The following is a 16,543-nucleotide window of genomic DNA, read 5'->3' on the forward strand; positions in this document are numbered from 1 at the left end:
AAAGTTTACTTGGAAAAAAATTCTGTACTCCTCACACGTAGGGCAAAAGAAAGGTCATCCAAGGTCCCTTGTTGGGGGGGACTCGCTCACTCACTTGCCTCTCAGGATCACAGGAGAGATGCACATCTTCACTGAATTTCTCCAAGTTCCTCCAGAAACCTGCCTGGGACCCCTGCTGAAATTGTCATAGAACAGACACTGCCTTCGCTGTTCCCTCTGCTGCTCTGAGGGGTTTACGTCCGTTATCTAGATTCTTCTCAGTGAGGATAAGTTTGGGGTCAGAGAGGCTGACTCACCCCGAGCCACAGAGCCAGGCCAGGGCTGGGACGTGGGAATTCCCAGAGCCCCACAAAGCCTGTCACGCCACGTCCTGCATCCGCTATTTTTAACCAAATCAAGTTGTTTGTCAACCTTTCTGCAGCAGGAAGGGGTCATGTAGCAGAGCCTCTGACCCCTGCCCTGGCCTGTCCTGTTCCTGGTAGAACAGGAGCCACTGGGCTAGGGGGTTTGCCAGGTGGGAACAGGGCTGTGATCCCTTCAGGGACATTCGCCTGGTAGCATCTGTCCCCTAGGCCTGCCTTCTTGGACCGAGTCTCTCTGTGGTCAGCTGCGGCCCCAAGATGCTGGCCAGCGCCCCGGGCAGTGGGAGGGCCGGTGGGAACAGCCGGGCTGTGTTAACACACCTGTGTTGGCCTCCCGGCTGTGTGCTTCACAACAGGGCTGCTGTTAGCAATTGCGAAATATTTTCACACCACCCACCCACTCTCCGCTGCTCTGTAACATTTGTTGGCACTCATCATCAGGGTTGAACTGCTTTACTTTATTTATTTTTATTTAGAAAGGGAGACCAGAATTCTTTACGTTTGGGATTAAGCCAACCTGGCGCAGTGCTAAGTGCAGAAATATTCCATCTCCCTTCTGTGTCCAGCATTATTTTTGTTTTCTTTGATACACAACCTAGATCCAGCTACAGCAAGGAACGTGGTTGATTTTCGAAACCAAAACTCTTTTCCTGTTTATCAGTGTTGAAAAAAAAAAAATTCCACCGTTGTTGATCACGATACCAGTTTATCTTTATGGGTGGCTTTTGATTCATTTTCTTTTTCATCCGCTGTATGGTCCTAATATTGTTCCAAAGGAAGTTGCCGTTATATCTTCAAGCCAAGATTAGTGGATTAATACTGTTATTAGGATTGATACTAATCCCTGACACTCAAGGGACCTGGGGACGGACTGCATGTGGACTTCAGCGTCAGCTCAGCTTGGCCGCTGAGGAGTTAAGTGGCCTCGGGTGGGCGTCTTGCTAACTTCCCTGGGCCTCCTGGGGCTTCACCGTGAAATGAGCAGGTGTGACGCGGTGGGCGCTCAGTCACCGCTGGTGGCAGGAGCCCCTCCTGACACTCAGTTTATTGCCTTCTCGTGTGTTTTCCACCACCAGAGTTTAAGCTCCATGAGGACAGGGGCTCCTGCCCATTCTCTTCATTGCTGCACCTCCAGAGTGGGGTGCCCGACACAGAGTGAATGAATGAGTACGAGGTCTGTATTCCTGAAACACGTTATTTTCGTTAGCAAGGCAGGGTGAATGTCTTAGGACAGATACACAGTGGAAGAAAAGGAAATACCCAAGTTCCAGGAGAACTTTGTGCTTGCCTACCCTCTCCCGCCGGCCTTTCCGTTTTTCCTGCCCCCAAGGATAAATGAGACCTTGGGGGTATGCTGCAGCACAGGGCAGCAGAAGGTGCTGGAAAGAGGCTGAGTAGGAAGAGAACATGGCTCTGGAAATTCGCAGGCGCCCAGGGCAAGAGTTCAAATGGAGGCCCTTGTATTAAAGATCTTACTATTTAAAATTACACTTTTAGCTTAATAATTATTGAGGGAAATAGTTTCTCTCCTCTTACCTTGACCTCGACAGCCAGCTTCAGATTTGGAATTCAGACTCCTTGAGGCTCAGTGCCAGCACACAGCCGCAGAGGGAGAGCCGGCACCCAGCCCCGACCCCAGCTGTCCCTCTCCACACACATCCTCTCCTAGTCCCTCCCTGGGCCTCACTCTGCCCTGCCAGGGCGTCCCGCCGAGCGTGGATGCTCCAGTGCGTGCGTCCCAGCACCACTGTCGCCACCTGCGATGGCGGCCTTGGCCTCAGGAGTGGACATGCCACAGCCGGTTTTCCGGATGAGGAGAGAGGACACGGGAGGGATGACATAGGCCCTGGAAGTGGGCTTGGTGACATCTAGGCTAGGAATCCTGGGGTCCTGGGCACCCAGAACATGGTGTAGGTGGGGTCATGTCCCCTTGGGGGGGCACGGCGCTGGCCCCATCTACTCCTGCCCCCGTGGAGAGAGGTGAAGCAGAGGACGGTCAGAATGGGGGCCTCCAAAGTGCACAGCCAGCACAGGGGCTGCCTGGCCCCGGTGAAGGGCTGTGTGGGTTCAGGGAATGCCCCTCCACTGATGGCTGCAGTAAGTGACAGAAGAACCCTGCAGAAGGGCTGGCCTCTGTGGACTGTTAGGCAAGGCCTGAGGCCGGAGTGGGGAAGATCTTTCCCTGCTCTCAGGTCTCAAGGGCCCGGTTGACTGGCCTGTGCACTGAGAATAATGCTGCAGGGGGCAGAGCTTCAGTTTGCAGAGCACCTTCTCTGGCATCACCCTCCCGTGATCTTCACAGTAGCCCTAGTTGGACCAGCTGAGTCCTCATCCCATTTTACAGATGAGGAGACCCAGGATCCGGAGGCTGGCAGGGGCTGATGAGGACTGTTTTTGGACAGAAGAGGTTCAAGGCCTCAGCCAGAGGCCCACAGCTAAGCGGAGGCAGGGACAGGCATGAGTCCAGAACCCGCTTCCCTGCACCACCTCTCAGCAGAGCGGCCTCTCCAGCCGGAGGTCAGGACCGTTCCAGCTCAGCCCTGGGCTCTGGGTCCTCTCAGTCTTAAGAGCTCATGTTTCTCTGACGGTCTAGCTCCACAGCCCTGGGGACACAGTGGCTCTGGACCTCTTGCGCTGAGCCTCTCTCCAAACTTGCAAAGTAGCCCAAGATGGTGGCGTAGCCCAGCCTCCCTGCCTGCCTTGACGTATCAGGGCCTCCAGGGTCCGGAAGCAGACACAGTCTTAAGCATATTCTAAGTTCTCTAGGCCTCACTTGTCTCCTGGACCCCTGGGCTCTTACTCACGAAGCACCAAGGCAGCTGCTGCCCTCCCCACACCTCCTCATCCCCGGCGGGGTGGGACAGGGGCTGCACCAGGTGTGGGAGCTCTGACCCCCACCTCTCCTAGGCCAGGCTCTGAGGCTACCTGGAAAAGCCAAGTGAGCCCCTGGGAAGTGCAGGTGTTCACTGCTTGTGGTGTGGTTGTGACTCATGGGGACTGGGGGCGGGGTAACAACTCCCCCACATTGCTCCCTTGGGTGTGCCAATCTAGGGCAGGGTTGTTCTGTGCGGCTGTTTCCAGATGTCCCACTTGGCATGGGGACCCTTAGTGTCTCTTGGTGGCAGGTGGAGCAATGCTGCTTGGTTACACACCGCCTTGTGTCTGCTTCCCATCCCTCTCTTACTTCCCTTTGCCCTCACCGTGTCTGCCTTGGGACTGGATTCCAGTAAACCGGGAGTGTCCAAGCCTTGCCTCAGTCTCTGCTCTCTAGAGAACCTGACCCAACTCAAGCCCCGAGGTGGCTGTTTGTCGCTGGGTTTTCTCAGTCTGCAGAGACTGTCTCTCTCTTACTGTTGCTTCTGGGCTTCTGTTCCAGCATTCATGAACAACTGTAGAATTTCTTCTACTCCAGCTGCCCTGGTGAAAAATGAAACAAAAATGAACCACAGAGTGATGGAGTCTCAGAGGGAAACACTGACTCATCACTTCTTTGGAAGGGTCAGTGTGCACGGCACTTAGAAGAGTGGCCTCAGCGGTCAGATTGTCTGCACTTGCATCACAGCATTTACTGTGTGATCTTGGGGAAGTTACTCAACCTCTCTGGACCTTAGTGTCATCTTCTGGGAAATGGGGATAATGACAACACTTACACCATAGGATTGTTGAACAGATTAAATGAAATAAGGTCAAAGCAAAGGCCATAATAAGCACTCAATAAAAGTTAGTTATCATCTTGAGCTGCTCAAAACAAGTCTACTCTCTTTGACTTGACAGCTCTCACAATAGTTAACAATTGTTACCATTTATTGAGTGTCTTCCACGCACCCAGAACTTTGCCCAAACTCTTTCGTTTAACTCTTTGACTTTTTACAGTGAGAACACTGAGGCTCAAGGTGAACCAGAGGGCAAATGTCTTGAGTTGGAAGTTGTACCCAGGTCTGCCTGATGCCAAAGCCCATATTCTTTCTGCTACGTGGCACTGAAGAGCATTTTCATTCTTTCCTTTCTTCCAGGAACACCTGCACCTTCTTTTCACCATGAAGCTTCCAGAGCTGATCTTTGAAGTGCAAAGAGGGAAGGACAGATGTTAAGCATAGTGAATGGGTTCCACCAGGAGGGGAAGGGAGGGAGCTGGAAGCAGCAAAGAAACAAGCTTATGGCAGGTGTTACCACTTACAGCAGGCCTTTTCTAATGGGCAAAACAAGAAGAGAAAACTGGCAGATAGAATTTGGCTTCATTTGAAGGTGTGAGAGATGTTTCCATTGAACATGAGACCTGAGGGTCCTGGCTCTCATGACGCAGGAAGTGCTGCGGTGATGCCTGAGTTGGAGGGCAGCTGCAGTCCTGCACCATGGACAGTCTGATTGGCCTGTCTGTGGTGACTTTCTTGAGGCCACAGACACGTGCCCCTCTTGAGAGAACATGTCCTAGTGTGGTTGGACGGTCCCTGACAAGTGCGAGCAGCCGTGAGAAAGGCGGCCTTGAGGGAGTCCCACTGATATCTGCCGGCCGGTGTGGTTGAGCCCCGCCCTTCAGTCCCCGCCAGGAGAGACACTGTCCTGTCATTAAGCAGTGGAAGCACAACTTCTGTTATTATTTTTTCTGTTTGAGTTGACGTGGACAATGACTTCCTTCACCCCCTAGGATGGGTGTGTGGTCGTATTGAGTGAGGCGGGAGGACAGGCTGAGGCTGTGGCCATCATTGGTGGCTCCTTTGGGAGACCGTAGGTTGGGTCCTTCTACTGCTCAGAGGTGGCAGTTGTCAGGGGGAACACCAGGATGCTCCAGACAGTTGCTGGGGTTGTGAGGCTCTTTCATGCTCAAAGGACTTGGCAGTTGTGAACTAAACGCCCACCTCTAATTATGGCCCAGGCTGAGCTTCGCCGTGGTCTTTGAATGCAGCATGGCTCCCCGCCCCACCTCTTCTCTCAGCCTCAAGGAACATGCTGTCATGGGCAGCTATAACAACATCTGGGGCTTTACCTGTCCTTTCGTTCTTAACTTCACCAGGGTTGCTTGTCTAACTCACCCTTTCAGTAGCTTACTGAGATTTATGCCTCTTCCTAAACTGTGATAACCAAGATACTTTCTAGGCAGCTGTGGATGCAGCTTTAAGGGCTGTGAGACGGGATGACAAAATCTTGGGTAATTTTCAAGTATTACAAAGGGCCTTGTGATTTGCTTTTTAGGGGAAATGTGGAAGGTCTTTATCAGCGTAGGTAACACTATAGAGCCGAGTGAAATGCACATGTCATTCCCAGTTGTAATTTTCCAACTTCCCTTTGGTATTTGTGAATTTTAGAAGTAGGATCAGTTGGGTTCATCTCCAGAAAACTCCTTCTTCTAATTGCTGATCTTCTTTCGTTGTTAAGAAATGTGCTTTTTTTTTCATTGAAAATAGACAAAGAAGTGCCCTTTGGTGCAAAGGAGAAATGTTTTGAAAGCAGATCTAGATTTGAATTTTGGTTCAGATTTTTAGTGACAGTGGGACCCTGGGCAAGAGAGTTTCTGAGCTTCGATGTCCTCATCTATAAAAGTGGAATAATAATAGATACCACAAAGGGCTGTAAAGATCAGAAGTAATACACATGGAAAGAGCAGAGAGAGTAGTTTCCGTTAGTTTCCTTTTACTCAGACAGAACGGCTGGCAGGCCAGTAGAGAGTGAAAGCAAAGTCACTAGATAGTGAAAGTACAGAGGGAGCTCCGTTGACACTCGCTGCTTCTGTATTTTTCCCGTAGAAAACAGAGTTAAAGAGCAGATACAGGCAGCATCTGTCAGTGATGAATCAAATCACCCTGATGGCGAGAAACAGGGCAAAATCCTCGCAGGGCCTGTGCTGACTGCTGGGTCTCGGTTCAAAGAGAAGGGGCATCTGATAACTTCTAAAGGAGACTGTGCCTCCGTGGCAAGGACTGCAAGCCTGAGCGGATTTGATCACTTAGAGGCTCTGGAAATACTTTCTGGATAGCTTCCAACCCAGAACTGGGCATCACAGATGACAGGTACATGCTTGTTAAGTTTTAGTAAGCCGATTGTTGAGGTTTCTGAAACTTCTACAGTAAGAGCATGGGGCTGCAAGTAGAGAGCTGTGGATGTACTTCCTGCTCTCCCCAATGGGGTCACTTCAGCCCCTGGCTTTCCATGTCCTCACATGTGGGTGAGGGTTTGGACTGGGTGATGCCTAGGTGCCTTCTGCTCTAGGAGTCTATTGTCCTTGATCCTAGGACCATCTGCCACTTTGCTGACACCCAGTTACAAAGTCCTGCCATCAAAACACGTTTATTCGAAACCTTGTTACTAAGTAATTGCCAAAGTGAAGGAAATTAGCATCAATACACATAAATATGAAAAATATAAATAAATCAGAAGAAATCGGAAGGGAAACAATTATGCATCCTTTCACTAATAATAAGGGATGCTTAGTTTTCTTGTGCAAGTTCAGAAGGTGGTTAATACCAAACACAGACAGTATTTGATGCATAGATAGATTTCTGTTTTCCTGTAAGCTGAAGATAAGGATATGTTTCAGAGTTGGAGATAACTCTTACCATAAGAAAGGTCACAGATCTTTTAAAATTTGGACTAGATTTTTTTTTGTTTTTGGTGAGGAAGTTTGGCCCTGAGCTAAGGTCTGTTGCCAATCTTCCTCTTTTTGCTTAAGATTGGCCCTGAGCTAACATCTGTGCCCATCTTCCTCTATTGTGTATGTGGGTTGCTGCCACAACATGGCTTGATAATCGGTGCGTAGGTCTGCGCCCAGGATCTGAACCCGCAAACCCCAGGCTGCCAAAGTGGAGCACGTGAACTTAACCACTGTGCCACCGGGCTGGCCTCCTAGCTAGATTTTTAACTAAAGAAAACGCTGAAATTCAAAGTAAGATTCCCTAATGTGTGCTTTCATAGCACTTTCACATACACGATCTTATTTCATTCTTCCACCCTCTTGAGGGTGATAGATCACATGTTACACCCATTTCGTAGAATGTTAGTCTCTTGAGTTAAAAAAAAACTTGTCTATTTCATCTCCCATTTTGTCTTCAGTGGTTAGCACAGTGTCCAGAACTTAAGAAATGGTAAGAACTTAAAAAAATATATGATTGTGTGGCTGACTAACTTACTGAATGAATGAATGAGAAACTGAAGCATTCACAAAAAATTAAGTGATGTATCCATGATGATTGGGTATCAGTGTCAAACTTTTAATGCAAGAGACAAAAATGTTTTACTCTTCAGAAATCAAACCTCGGAATGATCCATGATCCTGTTGCAACAATGAACAGTTAAACAGAACAGTTAAAGAGTTCTGCATTGTATTAGTCTGTTATTGCTCTAATGATGTTGTGTAACAAACAACTGTAAAATCTCAATGGCTTGTAACAAACACGATATGTTGCAGACCCGTGTCTCTGGGTTGGCTGAGGTTCTGCTGATCTTATTAGCTTGGCTGGGCTTGGCCCCAGGCTCAGGGCAGACTCAGGTTTGCCCCGTGGTTCTTATTCTGGGGCCCCACTAAAGGGGAAGTGGCTACCTGGGCCACAATCTTCTCATGCTGGAGTGCAGGAGCACAAACGAACAAGCCAACCATGCAAACGCATTTAAAACCTCTTCTATCATGTTTGCTCACAACCCATTGGCAGAACAAGCAGTTGGCCAATCCCCAGTCAGTGGGGCAGGAAAGTATGCTCTACTCTAAGGGTGGAGGGAGTGACTATTTGCTAAAATATAAATCAACTGATTACTGCCAATCGGAAGGCAAGGAATTTAATTAAACAAATTCTCAAACTCTCCACCAGCTTTGTGTTTCTCCAGTTCTTGTACACAACTTTCAATGGAGCTTAGCCCTTCACCAGTGGAAACTGCCTAGTCATACCCTGATCAGAACGCAAGGCCAAGCAGGGACCATTATTTGAGCTGTAGATTTGGCTGTTTGGTATTCACACATCCCTAATGATGTTGGAAAGCATAATGTTTTCTAACAGCTGTAAAGACAAGAGATTCTAACATGATCAACTATACCTAATATCCATGAAATTACATTGAATAATGTAATGATGTGTTATGCCTTCATTAACACATTATAAATACCTAATTTGAAAGGTTAACAAAATTGACAAACACGTGAACACTATGGGTATCATCAATACCACTTAATGACAAATCACTTGTTTTCATTTACTGCATCATCTGAAATGGGAAGACTTAATGACTATGACTACATTTTTTTGGTCATAAATTAAAAAGTTTGCACAATATGTTTTGTTTTAATTTGGAGTGTAGGGTTATAAAGTATTTTATACCACAGGTCTACGTATAAATAATATTTAATATAATAACATTGTAATTATTTGAAATTGCTATTTTGCAGTTTTTCTGAAAAGGGTTACACTTGCTAAGGGTGAATATTTTTTAGCTGGACAGATCAAGGAAAGTGTCAGGACCAAGGACAGCTGCCGAGCAGAGGTAGTCCTCAACAGCTAGTGTGTTCCCGCAGAAGGACCCTCCAGTCTGGGCTGAAGGATCTATAGTTTTTCATCTTAAACCTGAGAAGAACGATGTGAGAAGACTATTTTCTTTCTCTCCAGATCCCTGGGTAAGCTTTTAGTTTAACTGGTTGGTTTTAAAGCAGTTGGATTTATATCAATAGGTTAATGAATGTCAATAAAACTCAAACACGAAGAAAAAACACATTTTATTTTCATTTCCAATATAACAGTCCTAAAAGAATGGGTATCATATATGCTAACATTTTCAAATAAAAAAATTGTAAATATATTTTGTTCTTGAGTGTCCAGGTTACCTGTACATCAATAATACTAACACAAATATTACAACATCAACAAGAGTAATGATAACAGCGATGCCTCTATATTATACAAGGCACCTTATATACATAATCAGTTTGATCCTTTTAGAAATTCAGGGAAATAATTGAGACTCCATTTTGTCAATGATGAAATGAGGTCTGGAGAGGTTAAATGACTTGCTCAAAGTATAATGGTCAAGGTGTGGCAAGGCTGTCACTTGTTAATTCTGTGCTTTTTCCATTATGCTTCACAACTTTTCTCTCTCCAGAAGACACAGCTTTCTGTTAGCCATTTGTAGTTACATCATTTTTGTTTAAAATGATTATTTTTTTCTCATTATCAAAATAACAAATGATCATTGTAGAACATTTGAAAATATAGAAGAGTATAAAGAAAACATAATAACCACCCATTTCTGGAATCCAACCATGCAGAAATAACATATATGAATGCTTTTAAGTCACTACGAGTGTATGTGTGAACAAACTCCACTCTTCTTTGTCCTAGGTTCTGTCAGATGGTTGGATGTGACCAGTGAGGACATTGGAGAATACCAGGTCATAAAACTGATCCCAATCCTAAGCCTCATGGATCACAGAATCTGGAGGTAAAAGAGACAAAATATAGGAATTGCCTTTCCAATATCTCAGGAAAATGGTCTCCCAGCTTCTGTTGGAAAGTCTCAGGGGATGCTTACTATCAGTACTCCAACTGTCCCTCTGATGGTCGTCTCAGGCTGTTCTGAGGCCCCACTCTGGGTGGGAAGGGCTTCCTGGAGGGTTCTTAAAAGGTAGAATGTTCCCTACTCATTCCTCAGACTCTCAAAGTCCACTTCACAACCACTTGCAAGTCACTTAGCCTCAGTGTCTTCTTCTATAGTGTGATGATATGAGCACTAGATCAATTAATACGTGGAAAGCACCTTGAACAGTACCCAACCAGGTCGTCCTCAATAGTGTTCGTTATTGTGATTGTTGTCCTTGTGGTTGGTGTTATTATCACAATCATTCCTGCACTGTCTGCCTAACGCCTTGGCATGGATTGGGTTCACTAGTACTCACTGGTCCCCAGACACACTGCACACCTGTGCATCTCCCCTGGTTCCTGCACTTTCCTCCCTAGACAGGCTCCTGGAACACCCTCCTTCCCAGCCTGTTGCCCACACCACGCCCCCTCCTGCCCTCTCTGAGAACTCTGACTCACCTGCAGGGACTCAGCTCCAACTCATTTGCTCCGGGGCACCCTGGCCTCAGCATGCGGGCCCAGTAAATGGGGTGCGGGTGCGGATCCAGCCTCCACTCTTAGAACTCTGCATTTTTGGAAAATTTACTTCACCTCTCTGAGCTTCAGTGTTCTTATTCTTAAACCAGAGACAATGCTTCTTGGAAGGTTGTTTTGAACATGAAATGAGACGAGATACTGCAGTTTCGTGTTGGATAACAGGGGTGCTCTGAATGTCCGCCATTGCCTCCTTCAAACACATTTCCCCACTTGGTCCTCACTGCAGACTCGAGGCAGGGATCATTACAGGGGAAAACACTGAGCTTTGGGGGAGAAGTGACAGACTCAGGGCTACCCTGTTACTCAGGGACTGAGATCAGACTTGAATCCCAGATTTCAGACTTTAGATCCAATGTGTTATCCACTGCCAATTTGCAACAGTATCACTGACTGATCTAGTAGGCTCTCAAACTTTCTCAAATGAAATCAATTAAATCAAACAGAAGAATACTATGATATTCTGATCTTTAATTTATTTCTCCTCATTTTATGCTGAGTTTTAATTGTAAGACTACCTCGAGAAATCAACAAAACTTTTATTACAAAGGAAAAAAAATAGATGGGTAGAGAAGTTTCTTTCTCATGGTGAGGCACCAAAGGGGGTTTCCTAGGCTGCTTATCTTTTGAGAGATTGAGACCCTGAATGCTGTAACATAAGCGTTCAAAAGCCCACAAGGTGAAGTAATCTCTTCTGACATGTTAAGGATATTTCCTGTCACCAGAATCTGTGCACGGGAATAACAACAATACATACGTGTTGAAAAAGCGCTTTGCTTTGTGCAGAATATTTTTTGCAGCCTGCACGTTGGTTGATGTAAGCCAGCCAGCAACCCTGTGTGTGTGTGTGTGTGTGTGTGTGTGTATCTGTGTGTCTGTGTGTGTGCCTGGCTTTCTGCCCCTAGAACAGCCTGGCTCTACCTTTCAGCCCAGAGGGGCTGTCTCCATCCCCAGATTTGATATCATAGCTCACCCTTCCACTTCTGAAATCACATCAGGTATGAGTCTGTCTCGAAGGCTGAGGATCTGACTTGAAAAGGAGCCAGCTCTCCTAGCGTCATTCCCGACAGATTTCTTAATTAATCTGCTCAGATTGTCAATAATGTAATTCACTGTTGATTTAGAAACTAGTTCTATGAGCACTGCTAGTGCCATTGTGGGAAAACATCTGAATAATTCAGCTAATAGATGGGAAATTCACCCAGATTGCTGGGGCACGGGGAGGGAACAGCTAATTCAAATGAGATGAGCTCAAGCGGGGTGATTCCAGCAAATTCCAGGGAGTGGGAGAGGTTATCGTGCTACTGGGGGCAGCAGCTGCCTGGTTTAATTATTGTCATTTTGGTTTTTGGAAAAAAGAACATGGGCCTCACACTCTCGCAGGCAGAGGCCATTAACACACTCTTGAAAAATACTGTGGAATTTCAATGTAAAGAATGTGATTTAGTTGATTACTCACTCTGAGCTACCCTCACATGTTAGTGGGTCTTATTCTTGCTATATAACATTATTTTTATATGATTTTTATTTGAGATATGAGTTTAGTAATAAGTATCATCAAAAGAATATAAAAATGACTTCTTTTTTTTTCTGAGAGGTTCATAGTTATTCGGGTGTTTTCCAGAATTGGATAGATGTATCTTGAGATTATGGTGATCACCCTTTTTACATCAAAACTTGGGGCAGTGTCAAAAATGAAGTTTATAGATTGGTGAGTCTAATTATGTGAAGAGTCTTACATAAACATAAAAACTCAATCACTTTTAGTTATATACTTAACATTTCGTTTTTATTGAAAATAATAAAATTATATGGAGTTGAGCTGTTATACTAAATTTTTCTCTAGGGCAGTTAGAGTTTTAACAACCCTTAAGTGCAGATGAGTTAGTGCTTAAATGTAAATGTTAATAAGAATCATGGTGCTTTTGATTGGAAATGTTAATTCAGTTGCATTTATCTGCAGTCTCCCACTTTTCTTTTGTTTTTGTCTCTCTTCTTCCCCCCAGCATCCTCACGTGCATGAGAGCCAATGCACACACACACACACACACACACACACACACACACACACACAGACGCTCTCTTCTCTGTCATGTATCTTCCAAATTTCTATCCTAAGGCCTTCAAAAAGAGGGAAAGACCAAACGGTATCTAATTCTGATCCTTTGACACTGACAAACTTTTGGCACAGGAGAGTCACTCTGCTTGGGACCTGTTGCCTTATATTCTAATAAAGCCAGGACTGATTTTACATCCTAAATTGCATTAGGAACCTTAGGGACAGAATTGCCTTTTGCGGTCGGGGGTAGTGAACAGAACCTAAACAAACAATTCTTGAAAGAATCAATAAAAGAGTAACAAAAGTGCTGTCTGTAAATAATCTCTGAGTTTCAGATGTCCATGCGTCCCTGGCTGTATAGATCGTGTAAAGCCTGACATTGGTTGGGATGAGGTTAGGCTGCGTATCACAGAAGAGCCCAAGTAACAGCGGCTCAAATGAGACAAAGGCTAGTTCTCGCTCTTACCAAAGAAGTCCGGTGCAGGCAACTGGGGGCTGGGGCGGCCACTCCACAGTCACCCGGGACCAGGCTCCTCCAGTCTTGCTGCTGCAGCACCCCAGCGCATGGCTCGCTTAAATCTCACGGTTACTTCATGGTCAAGAAATTTGTGGGCGTTCAAGATATCACATCCATATTTCAGAGAGCAGAAAAGAGGAAGAGGAGAAAAGAGCACCACTCCCTTCCCTTCTGTTTTTATTAAGCAGCCTTTCTGGAAGCACCCCCCCCCCCCCGCCCCACTTACACACATTTCATCTTGCACATCCTTGGCCAGAGCTCAGAGGGCTACACCTAGCTGCAGAGAGGCTGGCAAATGTCGTCTTTTCAGCTGGGCACAAATAACACTGAAGTTCTCTTACGGTGAGGGCGGGGGGCTGGACATTGATGATAGCCTGAAGGCTATGTCATAAGACCTAACCGATTCCCGCAAATAGTAGATGCTTTAGAACAAGCGGTTATTATAGCTCTAATGAAACCATGAACAAATGCTTCCTATTTTTACTGAGTGCCAAGTATTTTGAATTGAGAAAATGATTTGAAAAGAGTATTGTTTAATGATAGCCTAAGATGAGAGAGCATCGATCATGGCTTTCTGCTACTTTCACTGAGTACGTCCCCAGCTCCAACCAGAGACGAAGTGCTGATAAATGCTCTCAGTTGTGGGTAGGATGGGTGACAGGTCCCAGAGTTTCCTAATGACATTGGTTATTTGGAGAATGGTTTGTCTTTTATTGAAAAAATAATTTGTTGTTATTTACGTGTGTAATGCTAGCAGTCTCTGATCATGTATTCCCTGGGAATCTAATTTGTAAATAATCACTTGACAGAATGGAACTGGCTGGAAAATTCCGAATATGCAGAGGCAGAGGCAGGCCTCTGAGAGGGAATTTTTGCTGAAAGGCCAAGCTCCTGAATGGTCCAGTTGCAATTTCTCATCTCTCAGCAGTTAGCAGCCAATAAGGTCCCTAGTTAAAGAAACAAGTCCTCAGGCTGCAGACACAGTGGACACACACAGTGGACACACACAGCCAGTCATTAGGAGAGGTGCTAGGAGCAGTTGGCCGGCTCGGAGAGCTGATGAAATGCTTTCCCCCTTCACCTCTCCACACCAGAGAACAGACGCCAGGACAGACAGAGTTGTTCTTCCTGTGTGTAGAGTGGGGAGGGGGCATGTCTGGGCTGGGGAGGGAAGTGCTATGAACTGAATGTTTATGTCCCCCCAACAAATTCAGATGTTGAAGCCCTACCTCTAGTGTAACTGTGTTTGGCGATGGGGCCTCTAAGAAAGTAATTAAGGTTAAATGAAGTCATAAGGCTGGGGCCCTGATCCAATAGGATTAGTATCCTTATAAGAAGAGGAGGAGACATCAGAGCTCTCTGTACACATGCATCCAGGAAAGGTCACGTGAAGACATAGTGAGAAGGTGGCTGTTTACAAGCCAGGAAGAGAGCCCTCACTGGAAGTCAACCCTGCCAGACCTTGATCTTGGACTGCCAGCCTCCAGAGCTGTGAGAAAATAAATGTCTGTTGTTTAAGCTGGCCCATTTATGGTGTTTTGTTGCAGCAACACAAGAAGACCAATATAGGGTATTGGAACAGAGGTGGGTGCCTCAGAAAGAATGTCAAAGCCTGATCCTGACCAGGGGCCCTCCCTGGAGTCTTCCTGTAGCCGCCACGTTCATTATCTCCCGTCCAGCGCCAATGCTCCTGTTCCACCCACCTGGAGCATGCTCAGCCTTGCACCTCCTCACCTGATGTAGATTCTGCAGTGAATGCCTGGCTTTTTCTTCCCTCATTGATTCATTCTTTGGATTATTCATTTCAGCAGAGTCATCGAGCACCTACCAAGTCCCAAAACTGTACTACACTTACATCTAAACAACAGAAAGAAACAGCCCCAGTTCTCATGGGGACCAGTCAAAGGGGTGACGACAGCCCACAAGGCCAGTATTAGTTACCACTCAGGGGGCACTTGCTCTGGGCCAGGCGCTGTGGTCAGCACTCAGTGCACTAAATCATGTGAGGCTCACAGCAACCCTAGAAGGCAGAGGCTGGTACTGCCCTACTTCACAGGGGAAGAATGAGGCTCAGAAGTTGAAGTGGCTTCTCCAAGGACACACGGCTGGTGAGCAGCAGAGCCAGGAGTCACAGCCAGGCAGTCTGCACCAGGCCCCATGCTCAACTCTGCTGTAAACCCAGGTCGTTACAACCAAGCTGAGAGGTGCTTCCGTGGCTCAAGATCAGGACCCTGTGGGCACAACAGGGGCAACCTCTTGGGTCTGGCGGTCCAGGGAAAGGTTCCCCAGAAAGTCATTTTCAAGGGAGATCTGGATGGCAGGAGCTAAAGAACAAGAGAGTGTGCTCTAGGCAGCAGGGGCAGGGGGAGCCGTGGGATGTGCTGTGAACATAGAATGCAGGAGGCAGGGACAGCAGGGACCAGGTGGAGAGGCCGGGGGTCTACATCATGGAGGGAATTGAAAACCACGGAGAATCATCAAAGAGTTTAATCCGAGGGATGACATGATCAGACTGCATCTTAGAAAGATCACTATGGCTCCACTGTGGAGAACGGGAGGGCAAAGGGGGAGGAGGAGCCTGACTTCTGAGGCAGGGAGCAGGGTTAGAGGACACTGCAATTCCCTGCAGAGGTATGACGGCAGCTTGAACCTAATCTGTAGAGATAAGGGAAGGGATAATCCAGTGGTGTGCTGGAGAGCGGATTGTTAAATTTTCAGGAATTTTGGGAGTTGGTTATTAAACACAGCCATTATTAAAAACTAAATTATAAAAATTTTCCATTGAATAAATTATAGTAAAAACAAAGATAATAAATACTCAAATTCACCACTTACTTATTATTTACTACCATCTATTCTCTTGACGGTATTTATGTCTGTGCATCTGTGTGGCGGACACGATGGTGTGCTACCGTGTATGTCTTCCCAACTCTGTGCTCAGTGACGTCAAATTGGTAGCTGGAAATTTGTTATTACCCAGTGGAAGCATTTACCCCAAGGAAATAGGCAAACATTACATATCAAGTTTTTTCTTTTCAGCATACCTCTAGAGATAAAGAACATAGAAGAACACTATTTATCGTTCCAGGCTCCATCCGGAACCTTCTCTAGACTGGCTCTCCTCTGGAGCCTTTTGGCATGCTCTGCACACCTTCCTCAGAGCGCTCATCTCTTGTGACTGTTATTTGTGTCTGCCTTTCCTTCCATCCTGCAAGCCTCTTGATTCTTCTGTGGAACAGAACTCAGCACAGCCTTGGGGCTCACTCTGTACCTGTGAATGAATGAACACATAAACAAGCGAGTAAAAATGGCCTCGCTTTCCTACACTTGTGTCTTCGCGGCCTTTGTGATGAGACCTCCCTCACTACTGGGCAGAACATTGAGATAATGATAACCGCAAACTTCTTTCAGCCTCAGAAGCAGCCTGAGGGCTGAAGTGACATTTTACACAGACATGTGTACAGCTTGATTCTGAAGTGTCTACCGAGAGACGACTTGAAAAAGGCTACTTTGGAAAGAA

Source organism: Diceros bicornis, chromosome 12, assembly GCF_020826845.1.
Source record: "Diceros bicornis minor isolate mBicDic1 chromosome 12, mDicBic1.mat.cur, whole genome shotgun sequence".
Classification (NCBI taxonomy): domain Eukaryota; kingdom Metazoa; phylum Chordata; class Mammalia; order Perissodactyla; family Rhinocerotidae; genus Diceros; species Diceros bicornis.